The 12,125-nt window shown below is 46.9% G+C and overlaps 1 protein-coding gene across 2 annotated transcripts in view; it reads right to left on the bottom strand.

Moving 5' to 3' along the window:
- LOC147689419 (vomeronasal type-2 receptor 26-like) overlaps positions 1–12,125 on the bottom strand; it is a 583,477-nt gene that overhangs the window by 259,599 nt on the left and 311,753 nt on the right. The window lies entirely within an intron of this gene.

Raw genomic sequence — 12,125 nt, 5'->3', positions numbered from 1 at the left:
ACAAAGATGATGAGCTGCGACCATGTGAAGAAAAGCACACTTTGATAGAATGGTGTGAGAAATATACATATACTAACAATGTTTTTCACTACATTGAATATTACAAAAATGTTTTTTTAAAACAAAAGTAAACACCTTTAAACAAGTCATTGATAATAGATGTGAGAAAGCGCTGCTCAGGTCCTTATGCGTACATATGTCATAACAGAATCACAGGAAGCATGCTAAATCTACTCGGTCATTGATCCCTTTCGGATCTTGAGTATCTAGTCTTTTTATCCAAAATATCTCCCTCTGCAACAAAGTTTTTATCAAATTTTTTCCGGGTGTGGGAATAACAACTTCAAGGATCTGGAATTTAACCTGAGCGATAGAATGTCTGTTGGTATCCCAGTGTACTGCCAGGCTACTGTTTTTGTTTTTGTTGTGAATCGTACTCTTGTGCTCAGAGATACGAGTCTTGATCTTGCGTTCTGTTTTCCCTACGTACAATAAGCCGCAGGGGCACTTTATCGCATAAATGGCGTTCATGGTGTTGCAATCTGCATTAATCCTGGTAATGATTGTTTCCCCTGTGTGGGGATGCTTCACCATGTTGGTCACCATAACATTGTTGCATTGGACACAATTCTGGCACCTTTTCATGCCTTTGTACGTTACTACACTAGATCATGCGGTGGGTTTCAGAAGTTCCTTGATATTCTGGGATCTTTTATAGGCAAAAATAGGTCTATTTGGAAAATGTTCTTTGAAATCAATCTCATGGCTCAATAGATTCCAGTGTTGGTTGATACTCTTCTTAATTTAATTTGAGCTTGTGGAGTATTTAGAGACAAATACCTGACGTTGGTCTGCATTTTTCATTCTTTTTATTAACAGAGAATCCCTGGTTTGAATTTGTGCTTTGTCTCTTGCTATTTCCAGAAGATTTTTTGGATACTTTCCAAAAACACTTCTGGAAATAGCAAAAGGCAAAGCACAAATGCAAACCAGAAGAATGAAAAATGCAGACCAACGTCAGCACCAGAAAAAACAGTAACATTGGGTGAAGAAGAGTATTGGCTAACTCAGCTTGGGTTTGGTTCTCAAAAGGTCCCAGCAAAAAGTAAGCAAAGTGGAGGAACCTTGGAGAACCTTGAGTCGATGGTGCAGGACTATCTGAATGACTCAACAGAGGTCTATGTTAATGCTGACCCATTGGCGTATTGGCATGGGAAAAAAGAATTGTGGGCACAGCTCTCCAACCTGGCTATAAACTACTTGTCTTGCCCACTCGCAAGTGTGTCTTCTGAACGTGTTTTCAGTGCTGCTGGTGGCATTGTAACTTCCAAACGGACCCGCCTCTTGCCCAAAAATGTGGAGAGGTTAACAATGATCAAGATGAATCAGCACCTCATACCACCAGATTACAAAGTATGAGAACACAGGCCGGATGAACGTGAGGAGGACAGCAACTTAGATGAGGGAATTTCTTCTCTGTTAGGTGACACTGACCTACTCCTGCCTGAATTCGCAGAGTATGAGGACAAACTCTTATTCTTATACCCTGACACTGAGCCCTGAAAATGAGCCAATGAATCAATAACTTATTCACTTTTATTCCTGTGTGTCTGTCTTTCTTTGTTTTGCACAGTTAATATAATTAAAACTTTAATCGCTTAATCACAAAAACAAGCCCATCAGCAAAACTGTCTTCACTTGTTTGCTTATTGATTTGAAGGTGCCGTAGTCTGCATTCCTCAGGTTCACAAGTTCACAAGAACATGCTCCTCTATCCTCCTCCTCCAGACTCCTATTTCCCTCAAAGCAGAGGGCTGGATTACGCCCAATGAAGAAAGACTCTGCACTTGTGGGGGTGTTCTACTTCTTTGCGGGTGAGTTGGCGGGTCTTGGGGCATTGCTGGGAAGCTCTAATATCGGATAGAAATGGTTTGGACCAAATCGGAGGCAAAATTTTTTTTGCGTTTTTGCTGACTTGCTTGCCTTTGAGGTGCTCTTTGGGGGAGTTCCAGGTGTTTGTGGGTGGGTTTTGGGGTCTGGGAGCACTGCTGGGACAGTCTAATTGTGATTGCATTTGCTTTTCAGGAAATCCGTGGTGGAAAACGAGAGTTATGACCTAGCTGCACAGTGCGTTTGGACCGAAGGCCGATAAATATTGTAAGTATGAGATTTTCCTTTTTGGCTGTTTGGGGGTGTCGTGCTTTTTTGCGGGTGGGTTGGCGGGTCTTGGGGCATTGATGGGAAGGTCTAATACCGTATAGAAGTGGTTTGGACAAAATCCATGAGGAAAAAGTTTTTGCTATTTCTGACATTTCGCTCAATGTAGCGTTTTCGGGAGCCCTTGTTTGGGGGGCTTCCTGGTGTTTGTGGGTGGGTTTCGGGGTCTGGGAGCACTGCTGGCTATCGATACTTTTGATTGCAAGAGGTTTGAAGCAAATCCATGGTGGCAGAGGGGAGTTAGGGCCTAGCTGCAGAGCACGCGCGGAGTGATTTTGGAAATTGCCATGAAAATGACTAAGTCCCCATTTTTGTACTTTTGCTTTTTGGCTGTTTGGGGGTCTTCTACTAGTTTTCGCCTGGGTTGACGGCTCTGGGGCCATTGCTGGGAAGCTCTAATACTGGATAAAAGTGGTTTGGACCAAATCGGAGGCGAAATTTTTTGTGCGTTTTTGCTGACTTGCTTGCCTTGAGGTGCTCTTTGGGGGGTTCCGGGTGTTTGTGGGTGAGTTTTGGGGTCTGGGAGCACTGCTGGAACAGTCTAATTTTGATTGCATTTGCTTTTCAGGAAATCCGTGGTGGAAAACGGGAATTATGACCTAGCTGCACTAGGTCCCCATTTTTGCTGGTGGGTTGGCGGGTCTTGGGGCATTGCTGGGAAGGTCTAATACCGGATAGAAGTGGTTTGGACAAAATCCATGAGGAAAAAGTTTTTGCTATTTCTGACATTTCGCTCAATGTAGCGTTTTCGGGGGCCTGTTTGGGGGGCTTCCTGGTGTTTGTGGGTGGGTTTTGGGGTCTGGGAGCACTGCTGGCTATTGATACTTTTGATTGCAAGCGGTTTGAAGCAAATCCATGGTGGCAGAGGGAAGTTAGGGCCTAGCTGCAGAGCGAGCGCGGAGTGATTTTGGAAATTGCCATAAAAATGACTAAGTCCCCATTTTTGTACTTTTGCTTTTTGGCTGTTTGGGGGTCTTCTACTAGTTTTCGCCTGGGTTGACGGCTCTGGGGCCATTGCTGGGAAGCTCTAATACCGGATTAAAGTGGTTTGGACCAAATCGTAGGCAAAATTTTTTTTGCGTTTTTGCTGACTTGCTTGCCTTTGAGGTGCTTTCTTGGGGGTTCCGGGTGTTTGTGGGTGGGTTTTGGGGTCTGGGAGCACTGCTGGGACAGTCTAATTTTGATTGCATTTTCTTTTCAGGAAATCCGTGGTGGAAAACGGGAGTTATGATCTAGCATTTTTGGGGGCCTGTTTGGGGGGCTTTCTGGTGTTTGTGGGTGGGTTTCGGGGTCTGGGAGCACTGCTGGCTATTGATACTTTTGATTGCAAGAGGTTTGAAGCAAATCCATGGTGGCAGAGGGGAGTTAGGGCCTAGCTGCAGAGCGCGCGCGGAGTGATTTTGGAAATTGCCATGAAAATGACTAGGTCCCCATTTTTGTACTTTTGCTTTTTGGCTGTTTGGGGGTCTTCTACTAGTTTTCGCCTTGGGTTGACGGCTCTGGGGCCATTGCTGGGAAGCTCTAATACTGGATAAAAGTGGTTTGGACCAAATCGGAGGCGAATTTTTTTTTGCGTTTTTGCTGACTTGCTTGCCTTTGAGGTGCTCTTTGGGGGGGTTCCGGGTGTTTGTGGGTGAGTTTTGGGGTTTGGGAGCACTGCTGGGACAGTCTAATTTTGATTGCATTTGCTTTTCAGGAAATCCATGGTGGAAAACGGGAGTTATGACCTAGCTGCACAGCGCGTTTGGACCGAAGGTGAATAAATATTGTAAGTAAGAGATTTTCCTTTTTGGCTGTTTGGGGGTGTTGTGCTTTTTTGCAGGTGGGCTGGCGGGTCTTGGGGCATTGCTGGGAAGGTCTAATACCGGATAGCAGTGGTTTGGACAAAATCCATCATTAAAAGCCTTTTGGCACTTTTTGTAACTTAGGGTTCGTTAGGGTTAGCCCTAGCAGCAGGATTGCATGTGTTTCGGGGTGTTCTAGATTTTTGCAACTGAGTTCTGGGGTCTTAGAGCACTCGTGGGAATGTGTAATTTTGATTGCAAGTGATTTGAAGAAAATCCATGGTGGGAAAGGGGGGATTTGGCATAGTTAAAGAAAGCGTTTGCCACTATTCTTAACTTAGGGCTCATTAGGGTTAGCAGTATTTGTATTGCATGTGTTTGGGTGGGGGGCTGCTTGTTGGGGGGTTTGCGAGTCTTGGAGCAATGCTGGGTGTGGATACTTTTGCTTGATTGCAAGTGGTTTGAATACAATCCACGGTGGGTAAGGGGGTATTTGGGCCTACTTTTACTTTCAAAGTACGTTGTGTCACCAGTTTTCTACTAGGCCTCGTTTTTTGAGATCTGATTGGGGGTCTTCTACATTTCTGCGACTGGCTTTAGTAAGGGTCTGGGTGGGAGCACTGCTGGGAAGGTCTAATTTTGTTCTAAAACACAGTTTACAGTACACCTAGCTTGAGGGGAAAGATCCGCTAAATTAATTTGCCCATACTTATGTATCCTTCAAAAAGAGACTCAGAAAGAGTACGCACTTTCAAAAATATTGTACTGTCTATTAGGAAACTCAAAGTGTGACTTTTTGCACTACACAGCGTACATACCTTATATTTATTTATCAGTGGTGTTCTAATATCACTTCCTGTTTTTCCATCAATAAATTACAGGCCGGGTTTCAGTCTGTGCAATGGGAAAAAAAGGATGAAGTCAGGCTTCACATTAGCGAGCCACAATTCAGCATCCGCCAGGCAGGCAGTGGACAGGGTGTCTTCTGGTCACCAATATTGATGGACGAAGCGTCAGCTGGAATGGAGGAGTGCCGCTAATAAGAGGAATGGTTTGATGCGTGCAACTTACTTACCAAATTCAACAGGACAACTATAACAACATACTGTTCGCTAATTCAACTGCTGCTGACCAGGGACCCTCGTGGACCATCCCTGCAACGTTCCTGCTGCTGGGCTGACCCTTTGCTTCACACTTCGCGGAACCCGCTGCGCGGGTCCCGCATCGCCCGCACTCCAGGACAGGGCTGCCTCGCTGAGGTGAAGAGCTTTGGCGGCGCACCGTGTGCCTCATTGGGCGGAAGGAGAGAACACTCTAGCCGGGCTGCGAGCACCAGGTGAGGGACAGGGACTCCATTTCCCAGGAGTCCCTGTGTAGCCATCCCCTGCACCTGGACGCTCTCCCGGGTAGCCCCGCCCCCAACCGCCGGACTAAAGCTGCTGCTTACCGGATCAAGTTGGGAAACGCTAATTCAACTGCTGCTGACCAGGGACCCTCGTGGACCATCCCTGCAACGTTCCTGCTGCTGGGCTGACCCTTTGCTTCACACCTCGCGGAACCCGCTGCGCGGGTCCCGCATCGCCCGCACTCCAGGACAGGGCTGCCTTGCTGAGGTGAAGAGCTTTGGCGGGGCACCGTGTGCCTCATTGGGCGGAAGAAGAGAACACTCTGGCCGGGCTGCGAGCACCAGGTGAGGGACAGGGACTCCATTTCCCAGGAGTCCCTGTGTAGCCATCCCCTGCACCTGGACGCTCTCCCGGGTAGCCCCGCCCCTAACCGCCTCATCTCCTCATTAGCAACTGCTGACACCCGCTACGCGGGACGCCCGGGGATAAGCCCGGGACAAGGGCGGGACCGTCTGTGGCCGTCCGGGGACGTCCGAGGACGGGCCGGGCCACCCCCCTAAAAACTTTACTCTTGTACTTGGACTACACTGGACCCAGACTGTAAGGTAGGCTCTTACCCATGGCTGCTAATACTGAGAACTCCAGCATGGTGGGGTCCAGTAAAAAAACATTGGATAATTATTTCCCAAGGGTTTCTGTGGACTTGGACAAGGATGACTCACTACTTGAACGTAGGATTGAACGCCGTCGCTCCATTGAGTCCCTGAAAAACAGACCATGTACTGATCTGGCATCCCCATCCACTATGTCGGTCATTGTTAGTGACACACACTATGAAGACCCATTATCGCTGGATAAATTTCCTTTACTCCTCAGAAGTACTCCACCGCCCACGGGCTCCTTATTGGTTGTGTCTCCACCTAATGTTTTGTTCTCGTCTGACCTCAATTCCCCTCCTAATGTAGATACTGGTCCAAAACCTCCCCCCAAAGAGCTGCCCAAAAGGACAGGCAGACCTCTTACCACGTCCTTAGCCCACGGTCCACCGCCATCTAAAAAGAGGAGGGGGCTAGGAGCTCCTCAACGAGGCAAGCTTAGTCATACCGAGTTTGGTAAGCCGTCAAAATTTAAGACCACTGGCGGTACTACATCTAAAACTCTGGTAACAACTGATACTACGCCCATAGCAGTATCAGTTCCAGACCCACAACCTATACAACCCACTAACACCCGAGGGAGGGAAATAGAGGCTGTCCCTACCCCAAGTCCAGTAATCATTCCCTCTACTAATATTGAGCTGAACACTGTTGAGCAGTTGCTCAGGTCTTTCATGCTGCCTATTCTGGATATTCTAAAAAGGGTGGAGCACCGACTAGGTAATCTGGAGGCATTGTATGCTGATAAGACAAGTGTGCGTACGACCTCGCCAAGGCCTACCATTGCCTCCACAATTACACCCCAGATTCCAACTGTCTATGCTCCCAACCCGCCGGCTCCAAACGGCTGTAACAGTGGCAATAATGGAGCAACTAAACCCCCTGTTAGCAATAAACAGAGCTCTGTAGTCTCGACCAAGAATACTGCTAAGGCTAATACTGTAATCAGTAAGCCTGTGAATAACAACCAGCAGAAAAACTTGGTGTCACTGCAGGCACAGGCTCCTGTCCAAACAGCATCAAATTCTACGGCCCAGGTTGTAAGAGTTCCCCAGAAGAGCGATGTTAATTCTACCACTAAGACCCTGCAACTGGGTAGGGGGAGGCCTGTAAAGCCGACTAACGATAAACAATATGGTCCCAATGTTGAATTACCCCCAGAGTCGCTACCTTTTGTAGTTGTACTCACAGGTGTCCCCCCATTAGAAGCAGGCAGAAAGGAGGGCCATCCCCAACTTAAGAATAAGATCTTACATTGGCTAGGACAAAACAGACCTCTCCCGTATTACATTGACGGGGAGATAATTCATGTTAGACGCCTGCCTTGGCTGGGCACTAGGGAAAAAAATATTGAGGGAGACATCGGCAGCAGCCGCCTAATTTTCCATCTCTTGTCCCGCACCATGCTGGCCCCCAGTGGCAACAACCTCTCCACCCCTTACCACCTTTTTTCCAACCTGCCCAGCAGTGGCAACAACTCCCCCAGCCACCACTTTCTGTTAATCATCAATGGCAACAGCCATGGCAGGATCCGTCTTCGTCCTTGTCCTTTAACCCCTCCTATTCACAGTTTGCCCATCCAAACAGGTACTGTGTATTGGATGAGGTTGATTGACTTCCTCTCAAGGGAGGCTCAGATACTAACCTTCCTTATGCTAATATCATTACGAAGGATGCAGTACTGGGTACATCTCTCCCTACAAACTTAGAGGTGTCACCACCTACACCAATTAGGGCCAGAGTAGGTCCATCTAATCCCCAATGTACTGTGATCCCAGACGGAAACTCAGTACATGGCGAGTTAAAAATCCTCAGTTGGAACCTTGCTGGGATCTCAAGGAAACTAGGCCTCCCGGAGTGGAATGCCCTGGTTGATGCCCATAAAATTTGCATTTTTCAAGAGACATGGGCCACTGAACCACTGCACCGGGTTGGGTTTGTCACTTTTTTCACACCAGCAGTAAAACCCAAGGCAGGGAAGGGGCGGCCATCGGGGGGGGGTTATTATCTGGATAAGTATCCTGCTCAACTGCAGGATAATTATTAAGAAGGCAGGAACACCGGATATTCTTGGTATTTCCCTATTGGGCCTACAGGGAAGCATAACTGTTGACCTCTATAATGTCTATATCAGGGGAACAAAAAATGGGCGCATCTCACCCACAATGATGGAGCTTGAGGCCCAGCTAGGAGAGCAGAGTGGACTTGGACATATCTTAGTAGCAGGGGATTTTAATTGTACATACGAGCCACTCCCCCTAGAAGGAATACCTGACCTAGGAGAAGAGGATAGTAGATGGGGTATCCCTACCCTCTCTATCCCACCCATCAAGCGCTGGACTCGCAGTGCAATCCATCTAAATGCACTCACATTGGAGTTTGGATTAAGAGCTGCTAATGGCCGTACTCGATCTGACCTGCTGGGTGCTCCCACATTCAACAGAGTTGGTCACTGTACACGGATTGACTATATTCTGCTGGATAGGGGCCTCTGGAGCCATGTTAACGACATGGTTGTTACCAATACCATAGAGAGCGACCATAACCCACTCTCCTTATCTTTAAAAAATCCTTGGCCCATTGAAGTATTGCCAGTCTCACTAAGCCGCTCACAGGGGATTACTGTTTCCACTTGTGGCAGGCGTCTAAAGTGGAGCAAGTTTATGTGTAACACCGACAAACTATCCACCATAGACGAAGTGGTCAAGGGCACGCAAGCCGAAATTGGCTCTATCGACCTAACTAAAGCAGCAGTCAAGGCCACCGCTATTTTTGAAGCTGCCATAAAAACCATAGGGGACCTCTTTTGGGTACAATTGTCCTCAGGGAAACAGAAATCTTTACTTAAACCTAAAGGCAAACACGACTGGTATTCGGCAACATGCAGGAAGGCCAAATCTCGCCTAATAGAGGCAGTCAAAGGGAAGTCCCCCCCACTAATCCAAACTGCCAGAAGAGATCATAAAAAGGCCCTACAGGTAGCTAAAAGGGAGTGGGAGGATTCCTACTGGCTAACCCTTAAGGAAGCCAGTATGAAAAAAGACTCCAAATCCTTCTGGGACACCATAAGGCGCGAAACAGACCGGATAGTGACCTTGTAACCTGCAACATTTCGGGGCAGGTATGGGAGGCTCACTTTTCCAAACTTTACTCCTGCCATAATGGCCTGAACGAAAGAGGGTCTGTCCAATCCTCTCCTCATACTAATTACATGTTTCTCCCTAGTGATCCTGACTTTACATTGAAGATAGTAGAATATGCTATAAACTCCATCATTCCACAAAAAGCTGCAGGACCAGATGGCATCCCCGGGGACTTGCTAAAATCCGATAGTGTCAAATGGGGTAAACTAATCCACTCCCTCCTTCTTGCCATCTGTAGGGGCGCCCCCATTCCCGTGTCATGGAAGGGGGCGGAGGTGGTTCCCATCCACAAGAAAGGCCCAAGGGATGATCCGTCCAATTATAGGCCGATTAGCTTGCTAGATGTCAGCCAAAAAGTTGTCGGTAAAGTTATTTTACTCAGGATACTCAACTGGGTAGATGAAAACAAAATACTTACCGATTTTCAGGCCGGTTTTAGAGTAGGCACTGGCACGATAGAGCAGGCCTTTAGGCTTATGATGATCTACTGGAAGGTGGTAGTGATAGGCAAGGGCAGTCTTTATCTCGCATTCATCGATTTAAAGACTGCCTTTGACCTTGTCCCCAGGGATTTGCTATGGAAGGTCCTGGCCAACATGGGGCTCCCACAGTATCTACTATCCTTACTAGTCAGGCTTCACCAGGACAGCTTTGCCCAAATTAGGTGGGGTTCTGGAGGGGAGAAAATGGGCTGTATTCCGGTCGAGAGAGGGGTCCGCCAGGGATGTGTTCTGGCTCCCACCCTTTTTTCTTTGTACATCAATGGGGTGGTTGAGCACTTACTTAAATCTCCATCTGACGAACCATCCCTGGCGGGGGTACGCATACCGACCCTCCTCTTCGCGGACGACACGCTCCTAATCTCTAAAACCCCAATGGGACTACAGAAACTCTTAGACAATTTCCAATCATTTTGCACTGATCGGGGCCTGGTAATAAACACCAACAAAACAAAATACCTCGTTCTTAATCCCCCTAAACAGCAAGTGCGTCCCCCTATTTTAAACACCGAGCCCCTAGAAAGGGTAAAAGTATTTGATTACTTAGGGATACGCATTTCAGACAAAATGGATTGGACCCCCCATCTAGACAAGATGCTGTTGAACCACAAAAGGATCACAGGTGCCCTATTGAGGGAGCAACGTTCCAGTTCGTTCAAACCAATAGGATCAGTCCTTGAGATCTATGCTGCCAAAGGTGTCAGCTCTGCCCTTTATGGAGCTGAACTTTGGGGCTCTGCATCTACTGAAGCACTACAAAAATCTGAGAATAATTTCTGTAGACAAATAATGTCCCTCCCTCAAAGCACTCCACTTTTACCCTTATTTATGGACCTTGTTTGTACCCAGATTGGCGAAATCGCGAAATTTCGTCCTCTCTTATTATGGGCCCGTATTTGGCGGGTAGAGGAACTTAGTGCCTACGCCAGAGGTCTGGAAGAAATAATGGCGTCACCACATTGGGCCAGAATCAAATGGCTAAAAGACATGAAAACCTTATTGTTGAATCTGGGCCTACTTGATTCCTGGTCAAGCAGAACCTCTCCTCCAAAACAAATACTCAAAAAGCTTTATCAGGATTGGATTTGCTCCCAAAGACATTCCAGCACATCCATTGGCAGGCTTACAGAGGATTTTTTGATGTTTAAAGACTGTCCCAGGCGAGAACCCTATCTAGACATAATCGGGAAACCATTTGCCCGGTCTTTGTATTTTAGATTTAGAACGGGTACTTTGCCACTGAATACTTTTACCAAAACATGGAAATCCTGTACAGACAAAACCGACTTGTGTCCATCATGCTTAGCCCACCCAGAGACATTAGCCCATTTCTTATTTGTCTGTAAGGAATATGCTAACCCAAGAAGGGTGTGGCTGAAGAATTTGTGCCGACAGCTGGGAACCAGGAGCCATGATGTGGCAATTAGGATACTTGTTTCGGACAGCTATGTACCCTATGTTTGTGCCCTAGCTAAATTTTTATTCTGGGCTTGGGCTATTCGAGCCAGAAAGCTTAAATACCCTGTTTAATTTATTTTTAAAGGATATTTATTCTAGTAATGTTTTACTTTTTGCTATTAACTGGATATGTGTTATCAATTTTATTAACTTGCTTTTATGATAATGAAATTTTATCGAAATAAAGCTTTTTGACTTTGACTTTGTTATTAATTTCAGGAACCCAGAAGCAGTCAGGACCATACTAACAGGACCCCCTAGGAATTTGAACACTGCTATAGTCCCATACGACCTAACAAATTTCTATCCAAGGTCGTATATGACTCCTGTCCTCTACACCGGGGGGTTAACTGACCCCAAAGATATCAGGAATATCCATATGCCTCCCACTAACAGCTATATGTGTCATCTCCAAAGGCCTTTGCCCACCAGGAATAATACAGAGTGGAATATAGTCCCTGCTAGCGGCCGTAGTTTTCCCTTTGTGGGGCTAGAGCATCTGCAGGGGTCTAGAAATATGGAGCACTTGATTCCCTTTACCCCATTGGAAACCTTGAACAGATATGGCGCCCTTTCTGGCCTTGACGGTTGCGATTGACTCCCTGATACGGCTGCCCCCCTATCGAAAGATTTAGGAGTAGTTGGAGGGGGGCTAATAGAGGAGGTCACCCAGAATAGGACAAGGTTTCCATTCACACCTCTCCACTGTGCCAGCTCCCCTTTAAGTATAAATGAGGTTAATTGCACCACAACCAATCATGAATTCACTATGGTGCAGTCGAGGCCTGAAGTGGGTGACCAAACTGTAGAAAACATTATATCCCCGAATCTGTTAATTGACCAGTTGTCCCGTAGTGACAAAAATGTATTGTTGATATCATGGAATGTGGCGGGCTTGGGTGCTAAGCTAGATAATACGGAGTGGTGTGACTATGTGGACAACCATGGTATCTGCATATTCCAAGAGACATGGGCCAGGGCTGTCCACCACAGAATGGGTTTTGCTACCTACGCTGAACTT

The sequence above is a fragment of the Lissotriton vulgaris genome, chromosome 10 (genome assembly GCF_964263255.1).
Source record: "Lissotriton vulgaris chromosome 10, aLisVul1.2, whole genome shotgun sequence".
In the NCBI taxonomy this organism is placed as follows: Eukaryota; Metazoa; Chordata; class Amphibia; order Caudata; family Salamandridae; genus Lissotriton; species Lissotriton vulgaris.
The sequence above is the reverse complement of the archived record's forward strand: the minus strand, read 5'-3'. Positions and strand labels throughout refer to the sequence as shown.